This window comes from Tursiops truncatus, chromosome 12 (genome assembly GCF_011762595.2).
Source record: "Tursiops truncatus isolate mTurTru1 chromosome 12, mTurTru1.mat.Y, whole genome shotgun sequence".
Taxonomy (NCBI): Eukaryota; Metazoa; Chordata; class Mammalia; order Artiodactyla; family Delphinidae; genus Tursiops; species Tursiops truncatus.
Genome location: NC_047045.1, coordinates 17,356,922 through 17,377,624, shown reverse-complemented (window position 1 = coordinate 17,377,624; position 20,703 = coordinate 17,356,922). Strand labels below are relative to the sequence as shown.

At 38.8% G+C, this 20,703-nt stretch overlaps 1 long non-coding RNA gene across 1 annotated transcript in view; it reads left to right on the top strand.

Annotated features, from left to right (window-relative positions):
- LOC141275991 (uncharacterized) overlaps positions 1-20,703 on the top strand; it is a 294,048-nt gene that overhangs the window by 221,386 nt on the left and 51,959 nt on the right. Inside the window, exons 3-5 of the long non-coding RNA XR_012324726.1 lie at positions 9,035-9,118; positions 12,608-12,666; positions 19,068-19,167. This is a non-coding gene — a long non-coding RNA (uncharacterized lncRNA). The remainder of the gene's footprint in view (positions 1-9,034; positions 9,119-12,607; positions 12,667-19,067; positions 19,168-20,703) is intronic.

Here is a 20,703-nt window from a genome sequence, read left to right as displayed (position 1 = left end):
TAAGGAAACTCTGTGGCTGACACACGCTCTGGACCGGCAGCAGCAGTGTCACTGCAGCAGGGCACAAAGACACTGGATCTGAATAGAAGGAGACGTGGAAATAACAAAACTACACATAAATGCACCTTTTGACCCAGGAATCCCATTTCTGGGAATTAACCCTTGGGACTTACGTACCTCCTTCACTATGAAAAACGCATTGCAACATTGTTTATAGTTACAAAATATTTGCAACAATCAAAGGGCTCAGACACAGGAGAATGGTTAAATAAACTGGATACACCCCCAAAATGGAGGTCTGTGCAACTCTGCAGCTATATCAGAAAGAAAAAGGGAGAACTGTATGAACAGATGTGGAGTGATTTCTAGAAAATATTGCTAAGTGAAAGAATCAAAGTACAGAATAGTATAGTATGTTACTTTTGTGTAATAAAAATATGCTACATTTTGCATAAGAAAGATACAGGGGGATAAAGGAGTAAGAATAAAGTAGAAGAAATGGGGGAAAGGATAATTGTTTGAGAAGACCTTTTGATATACACCCAACATTTAAAACCATATTACTATTTCACATAGTCAAAAAAACAGGTTTGAGGGTGGCCCAAGATAGAATAGAAACACAAGCAAGTGATCGTATGTTATTTTAATGAATAACATAACCACACTGATGTGTAGGCAAGAAGTAGTTAGAAACTAATCCAAGTAACTTTTGAAAACTTACTGTAAAACAACCTACCGTAAAAGATACAAGAAGAAATAAAAAACCTGAATGGTACTTTGTCAAATAATGGAATTGCATCTGTAATTTAGACTTTCTGTAAAGAAATATCCGGACTCAAGTGACATCATCAGGGAGTTTCTCTAATTATTTAAGGTAGAAATAATATCAATCTTACCAAACGCTTCCAGCAAATTGAAAAAGAATAAACACTTCCTAACTTTCCGATTAGGTCAGCATCACCTTGATAATAAAACCCGACAAGAATATTACGAGAAAAGAAAAACACAGGCCAATGCTAGGCTGTTTCAAAGAAGGCAAAAATCATTTAATATGTGAAATTCAATTGATGTAATTCACCATAATTGCAGAATTTAAAAGTAAAATAAAATGATTTTTGTAATAGGTGCAGAAAAATCACTTGATGAAATCTAATACCCAGTAACAGTTTTCGGTTTTTTTGTTTAAAAGGAAAATTAGTCACAGTTTAAGAAAGGAAAAACCTCTTCTAGTACCCTAGGAACAGAGGAAACTCCCTTAATTTTATGAAGAGTACCTCCAAAAAACTTTATAGCAAATATATTCAATGGTAAGATATTTAAAGCTTTCATCCTACATTTGGGAACATTTATTAAATCTTAATATGCACCTGATATTGTTCTAGGCACTAAGGATACAGCAGTGAACAGAACAGACAAAAATCCTTGCCCTGAAGTAGCTGGCATTCTAAAGGCCTTATTTTATTTGGTATGATTGATTTTTGTGTAATAAATCTAAAACTACCATTTATTAAATGACTCCTATGTGCTTCGCCTTTGTCCCAAACCCTTACATATTATTTATCTTTTTTAAAGTACACGCTGAGGGAGCCCTGCCATTTCTTATTTGTTGATGAGAAAAAGGAGCACATGGCACTTAATTAGCCCAAAGGCATACAACTCTTGTTGTATGTTCATGTTCATTGTTCCTTCCCCATGCAATATCCATAGCATCTATTGTTATAGACAATTCTTTGTCATATTTAATAAGAAAATTTGTTCTAGTTTATTTTTGGTTTTTTGATTTTTGTTAATTTTTAAATTCCCAGGCAGAATTTTTTAATTTTTATATAATTAAATCTGGGAGGTTTTATCCCTAAATAATTTCTAGTATTTTAAATGTATGAAGTATCCTCTCAGAGTTTTGTTAAACATTTATTTCTTTTTTCTAGTTTAAAAAAATGTAACTGCTAAAACTATCTGAACTCTATTTTAGTGTGGTGTGTGCAATGAAGAATTTGTTACCTGTTACTCAAACTACCAGTATCATTTGTTAGTAAATTCTTTTTCTTCTCATTGATCATTGGTGAAAATACAGCATCTTTAGACTGAAATCCTTGAAAAATTCACCCAATAAAGCCCAATCAAGCCACTTTGGGTAAAAAATATCTGGATTATCTTCTTACATCAAGAGAGTTCAGGCTATTTGCTTAAATTAGAAATGTTTTGCCTCTCTGTGTTACAGACACACACACACACACACACACAATCTTAAATTCCAGAAGTGGAAATATTCATGTTGTATCTGAATGCATATTTAATTACTTAGTTTTATTCCTAATTGTATCTTCTTTAGCCTGTTTAAATGATCAGTCAGAAATATTTACTTAGCACTAAGTATGATATATAGAAATATACACATAGTGGAATAAAACAAAACAACAAAAAAAACTGGTCCTTTGAGGAATCTATAGTCTAACTGAGGAAAATAAGACATACACAAAAAGTTATCTTGTAACCAAGCAGTGTTTGAGAAGCCCTAGTTTGCGGACAGCAGTCACTACAAGCGTTAGAGGAAGGAGTCATGCCTGTGGTTGACCAGGGAGCTTCACAAAGGCGATGGGGGTTACCTGGGCTCGGATGAAGTGATAGGAGCTTGGTAACTGGAGAAGCGGGGGGTGGAAGTTATAGACTAGAAAGACAGAATGAGCCCAGATACCCAGGCAGAAGTGTGCCAGCCATGTGGGTGTGGAGTGAAGGAAGTACAAAGTGTTCAAAAAAAAAAAATTCAATCAAATAAATTTTAAAGATCCAGTCGGCTTTATTAAATGATTCATGAATCTGGCAGCATCCCGTCTAGCGGGGAGCTCCAAGGAGTTGTACGAAATGGAAGGTTTTTACAGGCAGAAAGGGGGAAAGAGTGGATTTTCAGGTTTAGGTAATGCACTTTTGGGGGCCGAAGGGGACTATGTGGCAGATTACCTCACTGGTCCTGACTGACGAGTTAAGACAACATTCCTGGGGGAGGTTGTCACTGCCATTAGGTTAGGTATTAAGTCTTGGTTTGCTGACATAGGGCTTAGCACAAGAGACTCCATATGGGGCCTGTCATTTCTTTTCTAACAGTCCCCCCCTTTTGATCAGATTCTCAGCTTAACTGAGATGTGATCAAAAGTTAAGGCATTAGCGTCACCCTCAGCTATGGCTCTGCAGTTCTCACAGCTTTGCTGGTCCTTGTGTGGTGTCCATGGGTCATGGTGTTTTTGGGTCACAGGGTCATGAGCCCTGTGGTATTCACAGGACATGGCTTTAGGTTCATAATCTTTAATCATTCTCTTCATTCTTACTCTTATGTCCCAGCCTTAAGATCATTTGCCTGGTAGTTAACACCTGTGAACACACATTTAAAACCTATGAGAGAGCACAGTGCACCAGGGAGATTGCTATGACTGTTATAAGCAGGGTAATTCCCAATGTCTGGAGTGCCCTTCAGAGCCATGGTGCCCAAGACACAAACCAGTCAAAATCAAAGGAGCCAAAGAAGGACCCTCTTGAAGGAGTCACCCTTTTAAGCCAAGTGGCTTGCTCAGTGATCTTATGTCGCCGAGTTTCAACTTTCACAGAAGTGTTAACCCAGGTGCAGCAGTGGTGCTGGCCACAGCACAGATGCCTCCTTGCTCAACTGAAAGATTATACAGAGCTATCCTATCATCAAGAACAACTTTAGCCAGAGAGTCCAAGAATTTTTCTCGGGAAGCTATTCCTTTAGCAACGAATTCTGCAATATTTTTGAGTTAAGGAGAGGGTCCTGACTATAGCCTCATTTGTATTTACTCCTAACCAGGGAAGTAGGGACCTGCCAAAGGGAATGAATCCTGAATCATGCAAACCTCCTCGTAAGTCCTTTCTAACTCAGTGACGCAGATCCAGGGAAGTTGATCAATGAGACATCCCAGTTTGTGAACAGTTGGGGCGAAGTTAGATGACCTAAGAGGCACTGCCTGATTATGTACTCGCCTTCTTAGGCAGCCACAGGCCCAAAAGGAAGAATAACCACCACAGACTAAGATAAATCCTGTCGGGCACAAACCACTCCCACTAAGGTGGCGTTGTTGATGGAGTCACTCGCAGGGATTGTTGCCTTTGCAAACCAAGGGCCCATTAGTTTTTCTCCTAGCCTGAAATTAAAAGTTGTTCTGACTTCCAGAGGTAACCCCCCCTTAGCAATGGCCTGGGAGATACAAGTGTTGTGTTATCTTTCCAGGCCAATACCAAAGTAGAGTACAGAAAGGGAAGAATAAGAGGATTCGTATTTAGTTAAGATATGAAGTCTTGATCTGGCGTCTTAAGAAGAAGCATTCTGGGGCTTCCCTGGTGGCGCAGTGGTTGGGAGTCCGCCTGCCGATGCAGGGGACACGGGTTCATGCCCCGGTCCAGGAGGATCCCACATGCCGCGGAGCGGCTGGGCCCGTGAGCCATGGCCGCTGGGCCTGCGTGTCCGGAGCCTGTGCTCCGCAATGGGAGAGGCCACATCAGTGAGAGGCCCGCGTACCGCAAAAAAAAAAAAGAAGAATTATTCTGCCTCAATGTCAGCTCCTTCTCTTCCTTGTAAATTGAATTTGGAGATCTCCAGCTTCTGTACAGGGCCAGATGTCAGGCCGAGCCTTCTTTCGCTGTGAGATGTGCAGTCCCTTAAGTTTGGCTACCACCTGGATACTGAGGAGGACCTGGTTTCGTCCCTGCCAAAGAGATTCGAGAGCAGACTTTGTTCTTACTGATTCCAACTCAGAAGGGTGGGAGAAAATTGGAAACATTAGTTTGGAGAGTCAAAGCCATATATTTGAGGAAACTAGAATTCAAGATCCAGTCCAATTTACATGTATATAACACAACCTCAAAAACAACAGGATTAGAATCTAATATGGACAAAGGTGAAAACATAATTTTTCTCTCTGCAGTTAGCCCTGTTTCTTTTTTTCCAAGGATGATCACAGCAAAACTAATTTTTGGGGGCATTAAATTTGGTTTGTTTTGCCACGCAAGTGTGGCAAGAATAGCGATTGATCTTATCAGCTCTTCTTTTCTAGGACTTTTTATAAGGAATCTCAGATCAAACTCAAAAACTTCTTGAGGTCAGGAAGCCAAGGTAAAGTCCAAGTAGTCTCGCAAAGCTATCCGGTCCTATCTGAGTCTTTGCCTATTTCTCTCAAATAAGATATTCCAGCCAAAGCCTCAGTTATATAGCCAATGTTTCTAATCGTGTCCTGTTATAAAAAGACCAGATTTTTATTTAACTTAGGTAAATAGGTAACTATATTGCCATGAAAAGAATATTCCAGAGTTTCCAAATTTTGGAGGGATCGAGTAGGGAAAAAAGTAAATGTTTCACCTTTGTTCAGAAAGGTATATCTTACTAGATTGCTGATAGCTTTAAGAGAAAAGAGAAGAAGGTTTCCTTACATCTGGACAAACAAAACATTAAGCAACCAGCAATGTCACCCCTCCTCAGTTCACTCCGCTCCGTGTACTTGTTCTGCTTAAATCTAGTTTTTCCATTAGTTCTGGAAATTCTTACCCTGTTCAGTTTTATGATCTTAAAGTTATCAGAAACCCATACTTCTCAAACATTCTTTCCATGAAGTTGAAGCAGTTTTGTAGGAACACTTTTGCCAAAGCATCAGAATAAAACGATAACTCTCTGTCAGTGACGAAAGACTTAAAAATGCCCATTATCAAAGATTTGATGAGAGTTTATTGTAATGGAATTGACAAGGAAATTTGGTTATTTCTGTAACATACAACATTTAAGGATGATAACTGGATTATGTCTGACAACATTATACAAGGACATATCAGATTTCCAGGAATTTTACATAATTTGGGGGACACACTTAAAACATATATATACCTATACAGATAAAACATAGAGAAAGTTTAGTATTATTATTTCTTATTTGACAATGCTTCCCATGTAATTTAACATATCAACTAAGCCTAATTTATTTAACATCTCCCTATTAATAAGGACAGAGAACAAATCTCTTGAGATGCTCCAGAGGCCCTTTGGACTATTCCACAGTTAGCTTGAAGTCAAAAAGACTTCATTTAGAATTTGATTTCTGGGAAGTTTGTCAAAAATATCAAAAGGTTTTAAAATACCGGGTCGGGGCTTCCCTGGTGGCGCAGTGGATAAGAATCTGCCTGCCAATGCAGGGGGACACGGGTTTGATCACTGGCCCAAGACAATCGCACATGCCGCAGAGCTACTAAGGCTGTGTGCCACAACTAATGAGCCTGTGCTCTAGAGCCCACGAGCCACAACTACTGAGCCCGCATGCCACAGCTACTGAAGCCCGCACACCTAGAGCCCATGCTCCGCAACAAGAGAAGCCACTGCAATGTGAAGCCCGCGCACCGCAATGAAGCATAACCCCCCACTCGCTGCAACTAGAGAAAGCATGCGTGCAGCACTAAAGACCCAACACAGCCAAAAATAAATAAAATAAAAATTAAAAAATAAAATACTGGGTCAAATAGGTCACTGTGAAACAATACTTAGTTACTTATTTAACCAACGTGACAAAGACTTCACAGGCAGGTATAGAATGGTACATAGTTCTGAGGTTAACTTAATTCTTTCAGTAATTGGAAAGACTAGGTTTACTTAAGTAGTCAAAAGCCTGATAAAGACCACATGGAACATAGTGATTATTTTGACAAGACACAAGATCTTCATTTTTATTTCAGCACATTATTTAAAAGGTAAACAAAAACCTTTTGCAATCTGTCATTTTAAAGAACAGACCAATTAGTACAAAATAACTTTGTTCTTTTAACAGAGAGGAAAACCAAATTGTAATTTTACACCAGCTTACTTTGGATATTAAAACTCATTTACTTAAGTAAATTTATTCTAATCTGAGCCAGTTCTGACCACACATAAAATTCCTTTCCTTTATTTCTAGTAGTTTTAATTGCATAGATTAGCATTTTTAACCCTTAAAAACCTCAAATTTCTAGCGTAAACTAATTGCAGGCAATTATGAACTGTCTTTTACAGTAGCATTCTATGGATTGGCAGACATAAATATTTTCATAATTTCTAGAAATGTATGCTTTCTTACAGAAAATTTCTCTGAGTGGCATAAAACATGTTTATTAACAATCTAAAATATCTTTTTTGCCACAATAACCTTTTTACTTTTTATTTATTTATTTTGGCTGTGCTGGGTCTTTGTTGCCGCGCGCGGGTTTTTTTCTAGTTGCGGAGATCGGGGGCTATTCTTTGTTGCGGTGAGTGAGCTTCTCATTGGCGGTGGCTTCTCTTGTTGCAGAGCACGGGCTGTAGGCGCACCGGCTTCAGTAGTTGTGGCACGTGAGCTCTAGAGCGCAGGCCCAGTAGTTGTGGCACACGGGCTTAGTTGCTCCGCGGCATATGGGATCTTCCCGGACCAGGGCTTGAACCCGTGTCCCCTGCATTGGCAGGTGGATTCTTAACCACTGCACCATCAGGTAAGTCACCTTTAATTCCTCTGTAAAAGGAAGCAAAAAAGTGGGTAAACCTATGGTTAGTAATTCATGTTTCAATGTTTTACCTTATTTGGAAATGACCTGGATATTCAATGAATTTAACTTCACTTATCATTTAACTTAACCTAGCAAAACTTTAAGGTTTCAGGTTACCAAAAATATTGGGGGAAATTATTTTAAAATTTCACCTATAAATTTTGTACCTCACATCTATTTAATTTACTTGTCTTCAAAAATTAGTTTTAGATTCCTTACAAAAACATCATCATAACAAGTTATTTTTCTTATTGACAAATTTTGTAACATTAACTTATTTAACTAATAAACCCAGGTAGAATAAAAGTTGTATGTTTACTTTATATTCAGTGATGATAACTCGGACGTGTCTATTTTATTTTTATTTTTTAAATTTTTTAAAATTGAAGTATAGTTGATTTACATTGTTGTGTCAATCTCTGCTGTACAGCAAAGTGACTCAGTTATACACATATATACATTCTTTTTTTTATATTCTTTTCCATTATGGTTTATCACAGCATGTTGAATATAGTTCCCTGTGCTATACAATAGGACCTTGTTGTTTATCCATTCTATATATAATAATTTGTATCTTCTAATTACAAACTCCCAGTCCTTCCCTCCCCCAACCCCCTCCCCCTTGGCAACCACAAGTCTGTTCTCTATGTCTGTGAGTCTCTTACTGTTTCATAGATAAGTTTATTTGTGCCATATTTTAGATTCCACATATAAGTGATATCATATGATATTTGTCTTTATCTTTCTGACTTACTTCGCTTAGTATGATAATCTCTAGTTGCATCCATGTTGCTGCAAATAGCATTATTTCATTCTTTTTTATGGCTGAATAGTATTCCATTGTATATATGTACCACATCTTCTTTATCCACTCACCTGTCAATGGACATTTAGGTTGTTTCCATGTTTTGGTTATTGTGAATAGTGCTGCTGTGAACATAGGGGTGCATGTATCTTTTTGAATTATAGTTTAAGACATGCCTATTTTAATCAAACCAATAAACTTAAACTAGCTTTAATACCAAATATTTTCCCAGATCATGTGAACCTGAAAGCCATTTTAGGTTTTTTCTATTATAATTTTGAGAATTTTTACGAATACTAAATTTATATAAGTATTTGTTTAAGTCAATTAAGTAGAGCTGTTTCACAAATTAATTTTAGCTTAGTAACACTCTGGAGGCAGGAAACACCACACATCTACACATACATGTATAGACACACATAAACGTACAGACAGACGTAAGCAGAGAGAGACCTTATAGTTTTGCTTTAAGATTTTAGGCATGAAACAGGTTAATAATATAAAACTCACTAGTTATAAAAGAACTGTCAGAATAATTTAAGTTTACCTGCTCAGATGGCTAAAATTTTTTAGGTTAACATTTGTGGAGAAGACACTTAAGATTTGTTTTTGTCCTTGACAAGTAATCCTAAGGAAGGTGTGGAGCAGTCTGAATTTTTAAAAAGCCTCTTTCCCTTTTACCTCTAGTTTTCGGAATTCAGGATGGTCTAGATAAAAGTTTCCAGAGGACACCAGATGAAAAATTTATATCTCAAAGGCACAGGAAAGAATGTAAGTCCTCCAGTAAGTACTTTGAATTTTTCTGGAGTCACATTCCTGGTTTTGTAAAGATTTGTAAGATAAGGAGGTTGATCTTTCCATCCAACTACATTATCTTCCATTTGCTTAGGGGAGAGGGCTTATAAAAAAAAGTCTGCAGAGCTTCAGAGCCCCCCTTTGTGTCCACTCCCAAACACCAGGAAACGTCTGGCAGAGGGCTTGAAGGCAGGGCTAGAAATATCCGGTTATTGTAAGAGCAGTGAATTTGATAGGGAAAAAGGAAAGGCATGTAAAGCTTTTGATTGGGGTCCATTTCTTTCTGTGTCCTCAAGTACTGAAATTCTGTCTTCTCACTATCAAGGTAGTGACAATAATGTCAAAATTGACAGAAGATCGATATCTCTACACTTGGCAGGTTATTAAAGTGTTCCGAAATTGTCCTTCAATTCTAGTGTTCCAAGTTTGTCATCACATTTTCATGTTTTATAGTGTTTATGGTAACTTCTGGTTGTCTGACTTCAACATTTCTGAATCCATCTCAGGATGGTGATACTGTCTTCACATTTATTCCCAAGGATCTTCAATTTATGTCAACAAGTTTCAATAGTCATTAGAGGATACGTTTCCCCTTCTTTCTCCCTTTTGCTTGTGTTCCTCCTCAGTTTAGCTGCTCTATAAACACTTACTGTAAACAAATTATGTAATTTAAATCGATCCCTTGAGGAATCTATTTGAGAATTTGAGAATTTTGTTACCCTTATCCCCTGGTACCTTCTGGTTTCTGCTTTTTCTATTTAAGACAGTATTTAACTGTGATTTTCAAAAGTATCAAACTTGATTATCATTTGTTTGACTTTGGGAGTGAAAGCTACAGGGCAGAACCCATATCCATTTATCATCTCTCCCTCAGGTAGTGCACAGAGATTAGAACAATGAATAAATACTATAAAGTCCTTGACTGTGAAATATTTCTAGTCCAGTGAGGAGACATAAAACACACACACACACAATTATAATGCAGCTTGATGAGTATCATAATAAGGATAAGCATAAGAGTGCTTTGGTAATACGTAAGAGAATAAAAATAATAGCAAGCCCTGAATTATGAAGATCTTTGAATAGTCTTAGTAAATGTTTTTGTCTTGGCTATTTGTAAACACAGTGAGATAATTATCTTGTGAAATTTGCATAGTCTACTATAAAATATCAAATCATAATTGCATGTGTCTTTTCCAAAGAAGAAGAGCTGTACTTCACAGAAAAGTATAAAATAAGCTTTGGTATATTACTTACAAATGAGACAGAAAAGTATACATGGCCATGCTGATTTTTAATTTTTTTTTTCAATATAATGAAATGATATTCATGATTTATTATAAAAGAGCAAGGAGCAATGCTTCTTTGGTAGTCTGAAGACTGAACATTTTTGAAGGGCATATCGCCTGCGAGCAGGTTTTATCAGAATGCTTTTACGCTTTGAATATCTTCTCAAATGCTGAGAAACTTTTTGTCGCTAAGCAAGTCAAGCTTTAGTTTTTAAGTGCGGCTGCTTTAGAACATTGATGTACATTTCTCCTTTTGCTTCATAGATAAGGGTGTCCCCATTTTTTTACAGGTAGTGAGATTGTTTTTGCATGCAAAGCATTTTCAAAAAGTGTTTGCAACAAATATACATTTGGTGCACCTGGCTGTGTTGTTGTAGGCTGTGTGTCTCTGTCTGTCTGGATCCATGTGGTCAGACAAGTGAATTGCAGGCGGTGACTCAGGACTCTGTTTACTATTTAGAAGCTTTAGCGCCTATAGCTAAATTGACGGACACTAGAAGCATCAGCTATAGCTATCAAGGAAAGAAAAAGTTGTAAACCATTTATCTGAGGGCTGTTAGACCATAATTTTCAGTGACATGATGTTCAACTTAAACACACTAATGGCTGCACAGTTTTTGGATGTGCACATATTCATGGTGTAAAATGTGACTAACTTTTTAAATATTGAATTTTAAAAATTTGTTAAGTTCTCTGAAGAGGTGTTGATAAGATAAAATAGGTGAAAAATCACTCTGCCTCTGGAGGTGTTCAGAGATGCTCAGCTGTCCAGAGGCAATGAGAGCTGAATATTTCCCAGCAAATAAGGCTGTGAGATGTGGTAATGTGACTTTTCTTCAGGAAATGATAGCACCCAACGAGATCATAAGCTCGTTGAAGCAGAGACTTGACCCTGTGTCACTGCTGACACTTAAGAGGAAGCTTCGAAGTCTACTGCTCCCACGACTCGTAGGAGTCCTGACTTAGTCTGTGGGATCATGGAGTTGTCAATTTCAGGACATGTGTAAGAAATTCCCAGGACCTGCAGATGCACAGCACTGGCCTGTGTCAACATAACTAGTTAAGTGTGGAAAAGAAACAAGGGCTTTGGGTTCTGGCTTCCCACTGTCATGAATTAAGATGTTATTTCTCCTTTCCAGAAACTAGAGACTTTTTTTTCCTCTTGAGAGAAGCTGAAATTGAGCTAAAGTGAGAAACCAATCCAAGGATTTACTTTAAGAAGAGGCTTTCTGTTAAAGTTTCATATGAAAAATAAAGTACTTAAACACTCTAGGATGCTTCAGATTTCCCCAGTCACCTAATAATTGGACATCACCATCCTGCAAACTCTTACATAGCTTTAGTTTCCCAGAGTTTAAACTGTGACGGTATGAGTTGTTAAAAAGAAAATTAATCCTGGGGTTCAGGCAGTAAAAAAGAGGGAAGGGAAAGGAATAAAAAATATATGTGAGCTTTAGGTTTACTTTTCCTGTCAACACAGCGCTGCGAAAGTCAAGGACCCTTTAAAAGAAGAGAGAAGTGGAGGGGAAAGAGGAGTGGGGGAGGGGAGGGAGAGAGAGAAGTATATCCAAATTAAGTAGCCCATCAGTGTGAGAGATCCTTAAGAAGCTTTTATCAAAAAATATATTTTAGGAATAGCATCATACATAAATAAAGAAGAAGAATTTGATTATCAGTATCTGGTTAGGAATTCCCTGCTCTTCCAAACTAAAAAGGTATTGCTTTTGAGGACATGGAGGTAGGAAGCTTTGAAATCCTGCATCCTTTGTGATGTTAATCCATGTGTCAAGGACAAGGTTATTTTCATGTTTATAAATAACATACGACTAGTTATAACATTGACTTTGGGTATATTTTCCTGATTAGTATATCTTTCTATGCCAATTGTTCTGTCTGTTTTACAATTTTGTAAAGTAACCCTCCCATAAACTAGCTCAGATATATAAAAATTTTAGGAAAAATGAGTCAAATATTGTTACTGAACAATGTAGCTGTAATATACATGAGATAACACGCAACATGGCTTGGTTGAGCCTTTACAATTAATTTTTTAAAAACCTTTCTACACACTAATCATAATGTAATTTTGATATTAAAATATTTAAATACAGTATTGCATCATATTTTAAATTTACTTTCTTTACATGATACATTTGATATGAAAATTGTCTTTCAGAGATTACATTTGGGCCATTGAAGCTTCCCTCCACCACCCCCCGCTTTGGAATCTAGCTGGTAAGGCCATTTATTTAACATAAATTTGTAAAGGCGGTTTAGAAAGGAAAATGTATATGAAAGAACTCACTTGTAAGAGTCCATTAAAAATGGTCAGATATATTAATATAAGTTCAAATTGTGTAATCACAGAGGAGCAGTTGTTGGAAAAGTAACAGTAAGTCATTTTTTTACAGAAACACTTTAGGCACAGGTCAGCATCAGTCAAGAACAGAACTGACATTACTTAGAACACCTAATGTTAGTAGGAAGCAGACTCTTAAAATAAGGACTTCGTTTTCTTGTAAAGAGGTTAACAATAGACTAGAGATAAAGTCGTTGAGGGAATAGATTCACACACACACACACAAAGCACGAAATAAGAATCCAAAGCCACCTTTTACTATTATGGCTGTTTAATGCAAATACATGTAAAAAATATAAATAGGAAGGTTGATATGACTCAACTAATGCGTGCCACTAATGGAAAATAGGACATAGAGTACAGCTCATAATAAAGTTGTTTTCACTTTTTAAGGAGCTAAGTGTTATGCTAAGTTCAAGTCATTTTATTATTGGATGCGTACCTTTTTCAAGTTACTTGCTGAATGGGGTTCAAAGACCCCAATGTACCTACTTGCAGGCTTCCTATATGATCCTAAAGCCATGAAGATGGGTCTGTAAATGCCTTTCGTTCATGCATCCATTCATTCAGTATTTATAGACTCCTAAGTAATAGAAGGATGCAAAGTTGGATCAAATACATATTACTTAAGGAGCATGCGTTCTGTTAAGGGATAAAAGTCTCCTACCCAAATAACTTGATTAAGAGGTAAAAGGAGATGATATTAGAAAGGCACACATGCAGTGAAAATGAGAACAAAGAGGTGCTTTCACCTTGAGGCATTGGAGTTGAGCTGTATCATCAGGATGCGTGGGATTTGATCATGGAGAAGCAGAAAGAAATTCCAGCAGAAGAAAACAGTAAGAGCAAAGACAGTGAGAAATTAGAAGTGTTCCATCAAGTAGCTCCGTCTGTGTACAAAAAATACTGGGGAATGAGGGGAGAAGTAGTAACAGAAATTTGAATCCATTGCTGTCTTTTACTAAAAAGATAAATTAGTACTTAAACAGATATAAAAAAAAGTATGGGGTCTCTGAAATGCAGTGTGGATGTTAGTAATCCAGTGATGAGAGGTGGTGTAAGGGAAAGCACACAGTCTTTGAAGTCTAACAGACCTGGGTTTGTAACTTAACGCTGCTTGTCGATAGCATGCGAAGGGGGCATATCATTAAAAAACCCTCTGAGATTCAGCACTTTCATCTGTAAAGGCATACATATTCCAGTCCAGAGTCACTGTGAGCCTACTGATAATGATGTAATATGCCTGGAACATAATTGGTATTCAGAAAATGGTAGCTATCAATGTAATTTTGTATTCATTAGGATCCTTTTAATTGCAAGTAAAGAAACAGGCTCAAACTGATTTAAGCCAAAAGGACCTTCTGAGCTCATGTCACTGAAAAGTCCAAGTGTAGAGCTGATCTTCTGGCAGGGTTAGGGTCCATGTTGTTATGAACTGAATGTGTGTGTCCCCCAAAATTCATAGGTTGAAATCTTAACCGCCAGTGTGATGGTATAAGAAGAAAGGGGCTTTGAGAGGTGATTAGGTCATGAGGGTGGAGCCCTCATCCATAGCATTAGTGCCCTTATAAAAGAGGCCCCAGAGAGCTCTCTTGCCCCTGTGGCACATCTGTGAACCAGGAATAGGTCCTCATCAGACACCACATCTGCCAGGGTTTTAATCTTGGATTTCCCAGCCTCCAGAGCTGTGAGAAATTGTTTAAGCCACCCAGTCAATGATATTTTGTGATAGCAGCCCACATGGATAAGACACATGTTATTATGGAAGATGTTCTCGCTCTGTTACATTCCCCTGTGTTGGCTCCATTCTCATTGAGGCTCTTTCCACGTGATGGCAAAAGTGGCCATTGGCAGCTCTAAGATTATAACCTAACAGTTTACCAACTCTAATAGAAAAAGATCCCCCTTTCCTAACAGTTAAAATAAGATTCCTGTTGCTGCTGCTCATTGGCTTAGTTTTAGTCATAAGTCCATCCTGGAACCAGTCAGTGCAGCCAGGTTGCTGGGGTAAACTCAGTGGCCAGATCATGGGTCAGAGACCCTTGTGGAGGTGGAAGGAGGGTCAGCCACTGAAATTACATGGAATAAGAATTGGGAAGGAAAGCAGATCAAAGAAGGTTTAGGCAGCAAAAGACATGTCCACTACAGATGGTGACTCAGCTGTTGATTGCAGTTTGGTCACTGGCTTGCCATTTCTACAATGGAATTTAAGCCTAGTGTAGCAGTTTGTATTGCCTTCAGATGGAACTAACAAAACCTGGCTTAATAATGAAATTTATTACTTAATATTAACGGCAAGTCTCCACATAGAGGAGACCTCAAGGTTCTTTGATCCATTGGCTTAAAGATGTCATTAAGGTCCCTGAGTTCTTTCATTTCTCTGCCATCTTGATGAGGTTTTCACCCTCAAGCAGCAAGATGGCTGCAGCAGTTTCAGTCTTACATCCAGACCAGTGTCCAGAGGTAGAAGAGAGACCATCTCTTCCTGTGACTCTCTCAAGAGGAAGGACATAGTTCCTAGAATATGCACCCTCACCCACACCAGCAAGTTTCTCTCACATCTCATGGACCAGAATTGTGTTACACGTCCATTCCTAAGCCAATCCCTGACCAGGATTAGAATACTCATCAAAAATGGAATGACAGTTGGGAAAGCAACCCCAATGTTTACCACTTAACTTAGTTAAGTGAATATAACGAATACAATGGAAAAATGGTTCTCAGAGACTAAGCTTGGAATCTTGTTCTAGAAGTTGAAGCTCTTTGGAGTGTGAAAAATAAAAAATAGACTTTGCCCGCCCAATTCCCATAGTGCCATGCATTATAGAATGTGGAATTATGCCATTTAATGTGTTGATAAGACTGTCTGCCCAGCACCCCCTGAGCTACGTGCCACCCAGCAGACAATCTGTGCTGCTTATCTGAAGAATAATCTAACATTAAATAGTGATTATTCACACTAGAGAGAACGAAGATCCCTATATAACAGAGAATCTCTTAGCTAATTCTTTATTTAGCAAAATTAAAACATGTCCCAAATGTATAGCAGACATCTCAAAATGGCATTGTAGCAGCTAATGTGTACTTGGCGGGGTGGCGGGGGTGACGGGGTAAATGGAACCAGCGCCCCCATCCTCTTCGGAGAAGCAGACCTCATGTAAGAGCAAATTGCATGGGAAGCACACAGCTCCATTGATCCTGCCTGAAAATTGGGATTAGTGGACTTTCCATTAACTCTCCCGGCGACAGCTTCTAATTTCCCCCGTGAATCTGCCTGCCTCCGATGGCTCATGTGCTATTTATCTTCATCTGCATTTGTACCACATTTCTGAATTCATGAATTACAATTACTTTATTTGAATGGAAAGGTATTCTAGAAAGAGTTAAATTTACAAAATCAACCCAGTACCTCCTTTTTTCCTCAAAGAAGTATACTTTTTACATTCAAAAAACTTTTCCATATCTTACCAGGGCTGGGGACAACCAAATAGAAGTTGATATATGCAGTTATTCAATTATTTTGGCTCCCTGATTTCTTCCTGTAGCATATTTTGATGTATAGGGTGAAATTCAACAATGTGAGTTCAGTTTGTTCCACACTTGCATGTCTTAAATTCTTGAGATGTAAATATCTTCACACAAGAGCATTGTAGATTTAATACATATGGAAATAATCTTCGTCTCATTTTAATACACACTTATTCCCAACAAACTGCTAGGCACTGGCAATATAAAATAAGGACAGTTTCTGGTACTTCTTTACAATCCAGAGACAGAAAAGCACACAATTATAGACCAGTTTCATCTCTACTGTGATGGCAAGATGGTAGCGATGGCAGCAAGAAGCACAGGATGGGGATGGTAGTACAGAGAAAGGACACCAACACAGTCTTTGAATGTTGCCTTAGTCCATTCAGGCTGCTAAAACAAAAAACTGTATACTAGGTGGCTTATGAAGAACAGAAATTTATTTCTCACCATCCCGGAGGCTGGCAAGTCCAAGATCAGGATGCTGGCAACTTTAATGTCTGGTGAGAATTTGATTCCTAGTTCAAAGATGGTTGTCTCCTCCCTGAGTCTCAAATGGTGGAAGGGACAAGTGATCTCTCTGGGGCCACTCTTTTATGGGCACTAATCCCATTCATGAGGGCTGCACCCTCATGACCTATCACCTCCCAAAGGCCCCACCTCCTAAACCATAACATTGGGGGTTAGGATTTTAACATATGAACTTTGGGGGGACACAGACATTCAGTCTATAGCAAATGTCTATAGCACTGGCATTAGTTTCTTGTGGCTTCCATAACGAAGTAACACAAACTGGGTGGCTTAAAATAACAGAAACTTATTCTCTCAGAGTTCTGGAGGTTAGAAGTCTAAAAGCAAGGTGTTGCAGGGCCCTTCTAACACTGAAGGCTCTAGAAAGAAATCCTTCCTTGCTCTTTTCACCTCTGGTGGCATCCTTGGTGCTCCTCAGCTTGTACCTACATCACTATATCAGTCTCACTACATCATCATAGCCTCATTCCCTGCATGTGTGTTTGTCTCCAAATCTCCTTCTTCTTGTAAAGACTCCATTCGTCGGGTTTAGGGTCCACCCTAATCCCTGACCTCATCTTAACTTGATTACATCTGCAATACCCTATTTCCAAAAAACACAGTCGCAGGTACCTCGGATCAATGTATCTTTGGGGGAAATATAATTCAATCTACGGCAGTCCTGTAGAGAGGGTAGGAGTTAGCCGGGTGAAGAAGAGGAAGAATGTGTCCATGAGCAAAGGCATAGAGGTGGGAGGGAGTTGGGATCCATAATGGGCTGAACCAGGTCAGGCTTCTGGGCACCCAGTAACCTCCATGCATCACAGCCTCCAGGTAACTCCGTGACTGTAACCATTTTCTCTTTCTCCTTAATGGAAAGCACACTTTATTTGTCCTTGACCCTTTCCCTTCGGGGAATTTGTAGGCTATTGGTTATTGGCTGGATAGGTAATTAACTGGTTAACCTGATTCTTTAGTGATAGGATCTTAAAACAGGTGCTAGTGAATTAATGTATATACCCCTGTGAGGGGTTGCATGTATTTTAACAGTACTTTCTGATCTGTTTCAAAGAACTAAAACAGTGATTATAATTAAGTAACAAACAGAGGAGAAGAAATTTTGCTAAAGAATTGCCGTTGTGTTTTATAAATCATTTCCTCTGCCAATTATTTCTCCCACCCCAAAACCGCTTCTCAGAGAATCTTCCTCCATCACCCGGGCTGAGTGGGCAACCAGCCCAGTGGATGCCTGATCCAAGCTGAGCCAATTAGAGTCTATCCCATAAGAATTTGGATTTGGGACTCAGAGGCTCTGGTGATTCTATGGCAGGTGTAGAACAGGAAATTATGCAAAGGTGAGGCCTGTAGCCATTTTCTTTGGCCTGTCCATCTAAACACACAAAAAGTCAGTCTGTAAGAGAGTAAAATGAAGTGGAAACCTTGAGAAGAACAAAGGTGAGAGCCCATGTAATGTTGGAAAGACCAAGATCTTTTCCAGAAGTGGTTCCATTCTTTTCTGAGACCACACTGTGCTTCTTGCCCTGGAGTCTTTAAACACACACACAGACACACACACACACACACACACCTTTTTCTTAAGCTCACTGGAGTAAGTTTCTGTCCCTTTTAACCAAACAATCCTGAACTTTCTGTACTACCTATGTCTAGAATTGGCTCTGAAGAGGTCCTCAAATCCTGATGTCTAGCCATCTTCCACTTACCTTCTTCCTCTTCTGGAATGTAGACCCTCCTCGGCCGCTGCCCCTCAAGCCTTCTCTTCCATGCCACATCCCCTCTCACCATCTTGTGGAAATATTAATTCACTTGGAAGAGCAGGATACCTGACTTAGAAGCAAGAACTTTGCCGATGGTTAAAGGTCTCCATAGGAGGTCAAACATGTTATATTCGTATTACAAGCATCATGTGTATACTTTTATTTCTTCCCAGAAAAATAATCCTCCTTATTGCTAAAATGAGAAATGACTTTGAAGGCCTAAACCAATGACTTTAGAGTGAATTATTGTCTTACTTTATACCTTCCTTAAATGAAGTTTGCAAGATTAATTGCAACATTGAACGTGACTGTGTTGAAGCATATTCACTTAGCTTTGGCCTTCTAGAAATATGACATGAGTCATGTCCTGCAAACTTAAACCTAAATGGAAACATGGTGAAGTGGTAAATACACACCATCTAAAAGATAAGTAATTTATAAAGAAACTTGTGCATGGATTTCAGGGCTTCTTACCTGAGACAAGAACATTTGGACGACGTAAAGAACAAATTGAAATCACTCTGACAGAGTTGGCTGTCTCAGGACCGCAGTAGGATGGTTAAAGTAAGTTACGGTTAAAATCTATCTGACAAAAACTACATTGTATGCTGAGGAATCAGCATTATTAAACTGTCATCATGGGGAGAAGGGTTCAGATCCAAAATATCTCTTAATTTGTAGCATACCGTCCAGTTTCAGATTCCGTTTTCTCTTCTTGAACATTCTTCTCTCAATTTGCAAGTCCAAAGTCCAATTTGATTCTTTAGGAACTGGTTCCTTGAAGGAGTCCAGCCTGGGTTAGACTGTATCCAACTGAGTAGCTCTTTTACATGCTCTCTCTACCACCCCGATTCCTCAGTTCTGTCCTCAAATAGTTGGATCTGTTCCCAGTCCCTGTGGAGTTGGAATAAGAAGCAGGAAGGCAAGACATATTGGCTGACCTCATAGGGGATCTCTTTCCCTCCGGATCTATCAGCCACTGGAGGAATTAAGCCAGGTAAACTTGGAGAGCTATAGCTGCTTTAGGAAGCATCTGACTGGCTCCAAGATCTGTGATGGGACTGGAACCTGAATTCTATGTCTATTCCACTGATACTCTTTACTTTGACTCAGTCTACCCCATCCCATCCCAAGATATAAACAAAAGTAGATGAGCCTCAAGAGAGTAAGCGACGGTAAACTTCATGTTCATTTCCTTCCTTATTCCCAAGAATTAGCACATAGTGGCGTTCGGTGGTGTTAATTAGATTGACGAATGATTTTTCTAGAGACTCTTATGACTGTGCTCACCTTCTGTTTCTTTGACCGTTCCCGAATACGGCTGCCTTTCAGATCCTCTCTCAGCATTCTGAACTTGACCAGCCCTGCACGTCTTCTAGCTCTACTCAGTCCCTAGCCCTCAACTGCTCCCAGCTTGGGGCCTCACTGAATCCCATCCAAGCTAAGGGAGATTCCCACAACTGATTTCTCAAGAGCTTTGGGATTATAAGCAGTTTAGTTCAGGGATAATTTATGACTCTGGTTTAAGATAAAATTAGATCAGCCTCAGGCTCAGGGATGGAGAATATGAACAGATGGTTATTCTATTCTATCCTGTTTCATGCTGTTCTTCCATTCTGAGCAGATTAATGTAGTAATCAAGAACAGAAACCAACCACATGATGGAAAAGCATACAAAAGAACTTAATCTTTCTAAGTTCTTCTATTGAAAAGCATACATTTTTAGAAAAATTATAATAGGAGTTAACATGTATTGAGGTCTTACTATACTGAGGCACTACACCAAAAACTTTACTACAGTATTCTCCCCTATAATTGGCACAACAGTAACGAGGTATTATTATCACTCCCCAGTTTTACACGCTTGGAAGCTGAGACTCAGAGATTAAGTAACTTACCCAAAGCCTGAGCAGCCACCTTGTACAGCTCCATGAGTGCATTGCCACTGAGGTCTAGGTAAGTGGCTCTGCATTGCACTCCCCCAGGAGGCGCTATTCATCTAGGCTCTCATCTGAATGTGTTCCAGGAGTAGAACAAGGCAGCTGCCCTGCCCACAGAAGAAAGGAGCAAAATCAGAGCTTGAATCCAAGTCAGGTTGAT